This window comes from Myotis brandtii, unplaced genomic scaffold (genome assembly GCF_000412655.1).
Source record: "Myotis brandtii unplaced genomic scaffold, ASM41265v1 scaffold230, whole genome shotgun sequence".
NCBI lineage: Eukaryota > Metazoa > Chordata > Mammalia > Chiroptera > Vespertilionidae > Myotis > Myotis brandtii.
In genome coordinates, this window is record NW_005358650.1 from 2460123 (window position 1) to 2468241 (window position 8119).

At 41.2% G+C, this 8119-nt stretch overlaps 1 pseudogene; it reads right to left on the reverse strand.

Moving 5' to 3' along the window:
* Window positions 1-1682: 1682 nt before the first annotated feature.
* On the reverse strand, window positions 1683-7764 carry LOC102252105 (annotated as a pseudogene).
* Window positions 7765-8119: the final 355 nt, after the last annotated feature.

Sequence of the window (8119 nt, forward strand, 5' to 3'; positions counted from 1 at the left end):
ACAGGACAGCTTTCCAACCATGCTTCCCAGAAGCACCAGATTTTACCCTGAAAGAGGATAGTAATTGAATATCATAGGCCATGTTAGTAACTATTTGGAAAAAAAACCACAATCATTTTACTGAGTAAAAATTTTGAGGAATAAATTTGCATTTTTCACAATGTGGGACATGAATATTTCAAGGAGGTTAAAATAAATTAGGTTACAAATTAAACATAATGTTGTAGACTAGACTCTGAAAAAAAAATCAGTAATATCAAACTGGAATAACCCCTGCTTACCATCCCATTGACCATTAATTAGATCAACATTGTGTGGCTGATCTATAGAAGAGATGAAATTTACTGTGACACCCTTCCATTATGTATTATAAATATAACACATAATATATTGGTTTTACATATGCTCAAAGATATAGATATGCCTTTAGTTTTCTTTTTTAAAAATATATTTTTATTGATTTCAGAGAAGAAGGGAGAGGAAGAGAGAGATAGAAACATCAGTAATGAGAGAAAATCACTGATAGGCTGCCTCCTGCACGTAGGACCGAGCCCGCAACCCAGGCATGCGCCCTTGACCGGAATCGAACCTGGGACCCTTCGGTCCGCAGGCTGATGCTCTACCTGCTGAGCCAAACCGGCCAGGGCTGCCTTTAGTTTTCTTAATGGAAAGTCTATAGCTCCGTCAAATTAGTAAGTTAACATCAAAATACATTTTGCTCATTTACCCTGGCAAGTATAGAGGTTTAAATTATTTGTAGTTCCACTCTGAATGGGTTTAGTAAATGCCCTACAGTGCATTTTGGAAATTCAGTAGAGGCTTAGTAACTTTTTATTAATTATACTAGTATTTATAAATTACAATCCTTACAAAAGCCCTGGAGTACATAAATGATTTGTTTATTTAAATATTTAGCAACTCAGAAGATACTGCAGTTTATATATAGAAAATTTTAACTAAAAACATAGATTCTTCTCTTTGGCGAAAGGAAGTTCTTAAAAAAAAAGGAAATACCTTGGAAGTTCTCCCAATGTGGTGGAAGTTAGTTATGTCTCCCAAGGCTTTCTCATCTTCCTTTAGGAAAGATGTGGTCATAGACACTATGAACACAATAATCAGCATTTTGTCAAATACTGAGAAGAATTATTTCTAATTATGGTAAATCTGATAAATTATCTCACATTACTATGTATCATTAATGTAATAGTTAACAGTTATTGAGATATACACAGCCATGTGGAAAGAAAATAGGAGAAACGCTGACACAGGTTACCAGAAGGTGGGGTCTCCCACAATGTACTAGTATAAGAAACTCTCTCAGCCTCCTATCTGCCCATTTTTAAGTGCAAATACACAAAGAGAAAGCATTTGCTGAATAGCCAATGTTATTTAATTTTTTCTCTGCTCTTCTCAACATCTTTTATACCATATGCAATCAAGAGATTCTAACTCACAGTAATGCAAGAAGACCTAAGATAGGAGGCAATGGGTGGCAAAGGGTACAATATGCTTGAATAGTAAGTTTGATATAGATAGTGGAGAGACAGAGAGAGTACTGGGATTTGTGTACTCAAGAGTGTCTGACTTCTCAGAAATAATTTCCAGATAAATAAAAACTGCAAACATTTTTTAACAGTTAAAAAACTTTTTGTTCCAGGCATGATCTTACCTAAATACATAATTTACTTTCCTGATGCAAACCTGGCATGGTTTGATCCATGCTCATTAACAGTGTCCAGCGTAAGTTTAAACCAGAAGGTCACCGAGGCTGCAGCAGAGGAGAGCATCCCACCTGCACTGCTGCTGGCAATGGGCAGGGAGGCCTGGGTGCCCTGGCTCTGCGAGACGCCCACGGGCTGGGAAGGGATGTCACAAAACCAGGGGCTTGGCAAGTTCTCCCAGTCTGTGTCCAAGTCGGTTTCCTCATCACTTATGTGCTCGTCTCCACTTCCATCTGATTCTCCAGCAACTCCAGGATCCACAAATTCCATGGACTCCTCAAGGTCTGCGTGCACTTCAAAGGGTCTGACCTGCCTAGGTGTTCAGAATTCGGGCTGACCAGGTACATGAGATTCCTGACAGATGCAGTGGTTGTAACTGATCTAAACTTACATGCTGAGAAAAGCACAGGTAAAGAATATTTGCATTCAGTTTCTTTACTGCTTGAGTAAATTTCTGTCTGCTGAGATTTTCCCCACAAAATTCACTGTTGCACAGCTTTTTGGGAAGATTTATGTCAAGTATATGAGAAAAACTAGAGGCCTGGCACATGAAATTCGTGTGCGGGCATGGTCCCTTCCCCCAGATGCTCACAGCTGGCCCTACCCCCTGCTGCCACCCACCCCCGGTTCCCCATTCGCCATCGGGTGATCAGTGCCTGATGTCCAGGGGAAGGGACTGAGAGGTTGGCTGTTCCTGCCTGCTTGCCAGCCCCGCCCCTGCCGCAGGTGGCCATCAGGTGATCGGAGCCTGCAGGCTGGGGAAAGGGACAAAGAGGTAGTCAGTGTGCCTCATAGTTACTGGTCCAGCGGTTGTTCTAGTCGTTCTGCTGTTAGGGTCAATTTGCATATTACCCTTTTATTATATAGGATAGAGGCCTGGTGCATGGGTGGGGTCTGGCTAGCCTGCCCCGAAGGTGGCCCCATATCAGGGTGGGGGGTTCCTGCGGGGGGTGGGGTGGCTGGCTGTGGGGTTTGCAGCTCGGTCCTGCCCCCGATCAGGGTGGGGGTCCCCACTGGGAATGGGGCTGGCCTGGGCAAGGGGCTGCAGGTGGTTTGCAGGCTGGCCATGCCCCTAGCTTTATCAGGAAGGATGTCTGGAATGACGTCCAGTCTATCTTGTCTAATTAGCATATTACCCTTTTATTAGTATAAACTAGAGGCCCGGTGCACAAAATTCATGCATATTCATGCATGGGGAGGTCCCTCAGCCCGGCCTGCACCCTCTCCAATCTGGGACCCCTTGGGGGATGTCTGACTGCTGGTTTAGGCTCGATCCCTGTGGGCTGGGGCCTAAACCGGCAGTCGGACATCCCTCTTACAATCTCGGACCGCTGGTTCCTAACCGCTCGCCTGCCTGCCTGCCTGATCATCCCTAACCCCTCTGCCTGCCTGCCTAATCGCCCCTAACTGCCTCTGCCTGCCGACCTGATCACCCCTACCTTGCACCCTTGCCAACCTGATCACTCCTACCTTGCCCCCCTGCCGACCTGATCTACCCTAACTTGCTCCCCTGCTAGCCTGATCACCTCTAACTGCCTCTCCCTCAGCCCCCAGCCTAAGCCACAGTCTGGCCTCCCTCTGCTGGAGGCAACCTGGTGGATCAGGGAAAGGTGCCGCCCCCATTACCCAGCTGCTGCTGCTGCTACTGCTGGCCAGAGCCTGGGCCCTTCGCAGCTGCCCCTCGGCTGCCTGAGCCTGGGCCCTTTGCAGCCGTGCCTCGGCCCTTCATAGCCGCTGCGGCTCTCTCCGGAAGGATGTCTGGAAGGTCGTCTGGAAGACATCTGCTCTAATTAGCATATTACCCTTTTATTAGTATACATGTTGGCCAGCTGAGTTGCATGGCACAGTGCGGCGCTGACGGTGTAAGCAGGTTGTTATGCTCCATGTCAGGCCCCTGCGTGGTTTTATTCTCTTCCACCCAATTATAGTAGGCAGAGTAGTCCCGGCTGTTGGGAAGGCTAATCCAAGACCCTGTGATGCTGTTGCTGGTGTCCCCATTGTGGTCATCACAGACCCATCTCCCTGAGTGGAAGTCGTCCTCCACTTCAGCAAGCTTGCTCATGGTGCTGGAGGTCATGGCACTGTCTTTACTTCCTCAATTGGAAAAATGACAGAGGTGAGCTCTAATACATGAGATTGGCGCAGATCTGCCAGACGCTCATAATGACTTTTTAAGTCGATGGCCTTTTTTTTCTACTAGGTCCTCAAGTTTGCAGTTGTGCCTCTGAATCTTCTCCTTTTTCTCTTGATGTCACTGTGCTTGAGTATAAAGCTTCTTTTCCTTGGTTTTGAGAAGCCTTCAGAATTTTTCTTCTTTTCTTCATATCCTTTGCATATTGTTTTTTCAGCTATTTAATCCTCATCTTCCAGGACACTAGTTTCCATCTCAACTGATCTGTTATCCATTTTCCTTCCATAGCTTTTAATACTTCTTTTTGAAATTCTTCTTGCTTGCTCTTAAGTTGGCTTAAGATTCTTTTCCTTGGCTTTGAGAAGCCTTCAGAATTTTTCTTCATTTCTTCATTTCCTTTGCATATTGTTTTTTCAGCTATTTAATCCTCATCTTCCAGGACACTAGTTTCCATCTCAACTGATCTGTTATCCATTTTCCTTCCATAGCTTTTAATACTTCTTTTTGAAATTCTTCTTGCTTGCTCTTAAGTTGGCTTAACCATTCCTTCTTGTCTATAAACCTCTCTTGGTCGAGGCCGTCCAAGTAGACGAAATCACCATTCTGAATGCACTTGCCGGCCAGTGGTGTTGCACAGTGGACACCACTCCACTTCCACATACAGACAGCCTCTCCACAGCATCCACAGAGTACACCTGGTCCCAGGCGAGCAGCCGGGGCCCACAGCCGGGAGCCTCTGGTGGCCGGGATCCCTTCCCACTCTGCAAACAATTTTATTCATTGGGAATAATTTTGTGATTTGCTCACAGAGAGTCAAGGAACAAGAGTAGGGGATAATTCAGACCTAATTCAGTAGAGTGAACATTTTCACATGGGTTCTGTACAGCAAATTGCAATTGAACATGGGATTTGAAAAAATAGTCCTATGGAATCTGAAAAGTGGTGAAGAAACAACTGGAGTAGATACACTATGTTGATTCTCAAACATAAAATCCAGGTAAAGTGCTCATTTTAATTAAAAAACAAACAAACAAAAAAACAATCTACAACCCTAATGTCTTACTTTGTAAAAAATGCAAAACAAAAATTATTTAAATAAAATGTATAGTTTTCATGATGTTTCAGACACGTTTTGTAAATGCTCTTAAACAGATCTCAATAACAACACATTCCAAATGGAATAAGAGAGATGATTTTATAATGAAAACAATTAGTGTTTTTAAGTCAGGCAATCATTTCATAGATTGAAATTCTGTCCCTGCCCCTAACTCCAAGGGTGCTTTTGCACAAGATATTTAAACTGCCTATGCTTAATTTTCCTTATTTATTAAATGGGGATAATAATATCTACCTAATAGGTTTGGTTATTGTGGAAATAGAGAGAATATAGCAGAGAAAATATAATTAAAATAGTTAATAGTGTGCCTAACATAAAGAAAAATCTCAACTTTTTTACTGTAAACATATGATTAGATTTACAGTGATTATCTTAATCTATTATTTATGTAGAACTACTTTGCAATTGTTTATTCTCCATCATATATACTGTATATACAATATATACAGGGTGTGACAAATCAGGTTGACAGTTGTTTGTATGGGAAATCATACAATAATTAATAAATAATAATACAAGAATAAACTCTTGTTTTGTGTACTCACAATCGTGAACTTCCTTTTACCGCATCCTGTATATTATAGTGTACTAGAGACCCAGTGCGTGAAATTGCGTGGGACCCAGACCCCACCATGTTGCGGGACTCAGACTCCGCCAAGCTGCCACAGGCAGGACCCATCAATGCACCTCCTGGTGATAGGTCGTTTGGTCGTTCTGGCCACTGGCTTTTTATATATGTAGATAATATATATTTAAATATATATAGTGCACATGTATTTTTTGTCACTGCCTTTGCTAACCTTTGGAGCTAGAGATAAAACATGAGCTAGTAAAAGTAGTAGGTTATGTTTAGAGGGGAATTTAATGCATAAGGGAGTTTTGAAAAGAAAAACAGACAGTTCATGAGTTTTTCTATTTGGTTGTTTCTCTTTCTTGCTAGTCCCATTTCCGTAGGTCTAGAGATTATTTAGGGACTTCTTAAAGTTTTATGTATGATCATTCACCTTGCCAGGTAAGGAAATCATGGCAAATATCAGCCTATCTGTCCCATATTTTTAAAGAGGCTAAAGAGATTAATGCAGTTGAATCATTTAGAATCAACCCAATTTGGGTGTGTGTGCCACATAATCATGTTATCGCCAATTACAAAAGAATATGAAATTTTTAGATAATGTCCACTTTAGAAATTATAGGTTACTAGAGGCCCGATGCACAAAATTCGTGCAAGGGTTTTGGCCACCACCACCATCACAGCCACCTCTGTCTCAGCCCCTGCAACCCTTGGCCCACGCCTGCCGTAGTGGTCACCTCTGCCTCAGCCCTTTCAGCCCTGGCTTCGTCCGGAAGGACATCTGGTCTAATTAGCATATCATGCTTTTATTATATAGGATTATTGACTGCAGCTTTAAAATGTAGAATTATTCATTTTCTGTTTACAATATTCCTTCTTTCTGTAAATAAAGTGAGATATTTCTATTTGACCTGCACCTAGGTTGTATAACGAGCAATTAGTACAACTCTTTTATATTCTTTTGCTTTGAGAAGTAGTGAGTAGATGCAGTTGCTACTCTCCAAGAATGTTAACGTGACATGATCTATAAGCCAATATCTCTTTCCATCTCACAATATTATAATTCTTTCCATTTGACAATTGTTGCATGAAAAATGGAAATACAACTGTGAAATCAGGATTTATCCAATAGTAATTCTTAATGAGAAGAAGGGAACTTTGAAGAATAAATTATTCCTAATAGATTCTTCAGATCATAAGTCCTTACCCCAAATCGCCTCGTCCAGGATAAAGCACTGATTTCATTTGCCCTTGCATGCACACAGGCAGTGACAAGGGGCACACTGCAGGAATATAGAGAGAGTTACAGATCTATTTAATGGAAAGATGAAAGATGAGACACTGACAGAGTGAAAATTTGTGCAGAATGTGGAGTCACAACAGGAGAAGAGTGCACTGTGGAAATTGAAGTAAAATAAATCTTCAGACCAGTAGCTAGGATGACACCTAGAGTGTTGCTTGCCTCAACACTTCTGAGCCCCCAAAGAAAACTAGAACTAAGACTATAAAAATAGAAATACAAAGAATTTCTACTAAATTTGGAGTTGTTACCTTACAAAGGAAAAATGGTAACAACTTATAGCATTTCCCCTATACAGAGCACAGTGGCAGTAGGGCTGTATGCCCATGTCAGAAAGAAATGGACTATTGATCCAGTTTTGTGAGCTCTCTAAACAAGAGGATTAGATCACCACGCAAATGATTGTGAAGATGGCTTGCCTGGAGCCCCAACCTGTAGCACAGATGTAGGATACTGGAACAATAAGATGAAGAAAGGGATGACTGTGAACAGAAAGTGAAAGGGAGGTAAAGAATGCATGATATACAGGATAGGCTCTTAATGTATACTTTATGCGAAGCCAAAGTCCTGCTCTCTGTTAAACTGACTGCAAAAAGCACGCACATTGGTAAATTTTCTGACTTCAAGGTACAAATTATTGCATCAGCTTCCTGTGCCTAGTTCATACATATGATTTAACACATAGAAGATTAATTTCTGGGGACAATTCAGAATGAATTTCATTTCTTGGCAGAAAATAAGCCCTATGGCAGAAAGCACTGGAAACCTGATATTGGTGTCTGTTTATAGTCAGTTCAAGGAATTGGTATTGCATAGTGCACATTTTCAGCTGAAGGCTTACTTATTTTCACCTCAACTGTTTACCTCTCGTCGTGTTTCTGTACAACCACTCTGTGTTAAGAAAATCTTCATACTGTGAGTCATCAGTCATTCTGACTCCTGTCAAGTATACCCATTACCCTAAAGTAAGCAAAAATAATACATCACTCATGACAAATTCAAATTCAAACTCGCTGATTGAATCCCTACAATAATTCAATTAACCTGTGGATGTTTACATCAGGTAAGCACTTTTGTTAGGTGATGTATATAAACCACACTGTTTGAGAGTCATTTAAAACAGATCATTATAGAGTGATTTTGAGGCATAGATTATTTTTTCTTTACTATTAAAATACTACAATATTTTCCCATTAATTTTAAGTACTGTGGCCTTATTTATATTATTTTTAGTAAAAACTATATATATTTATATTTAATTTATTTCATTAAAGCCCTA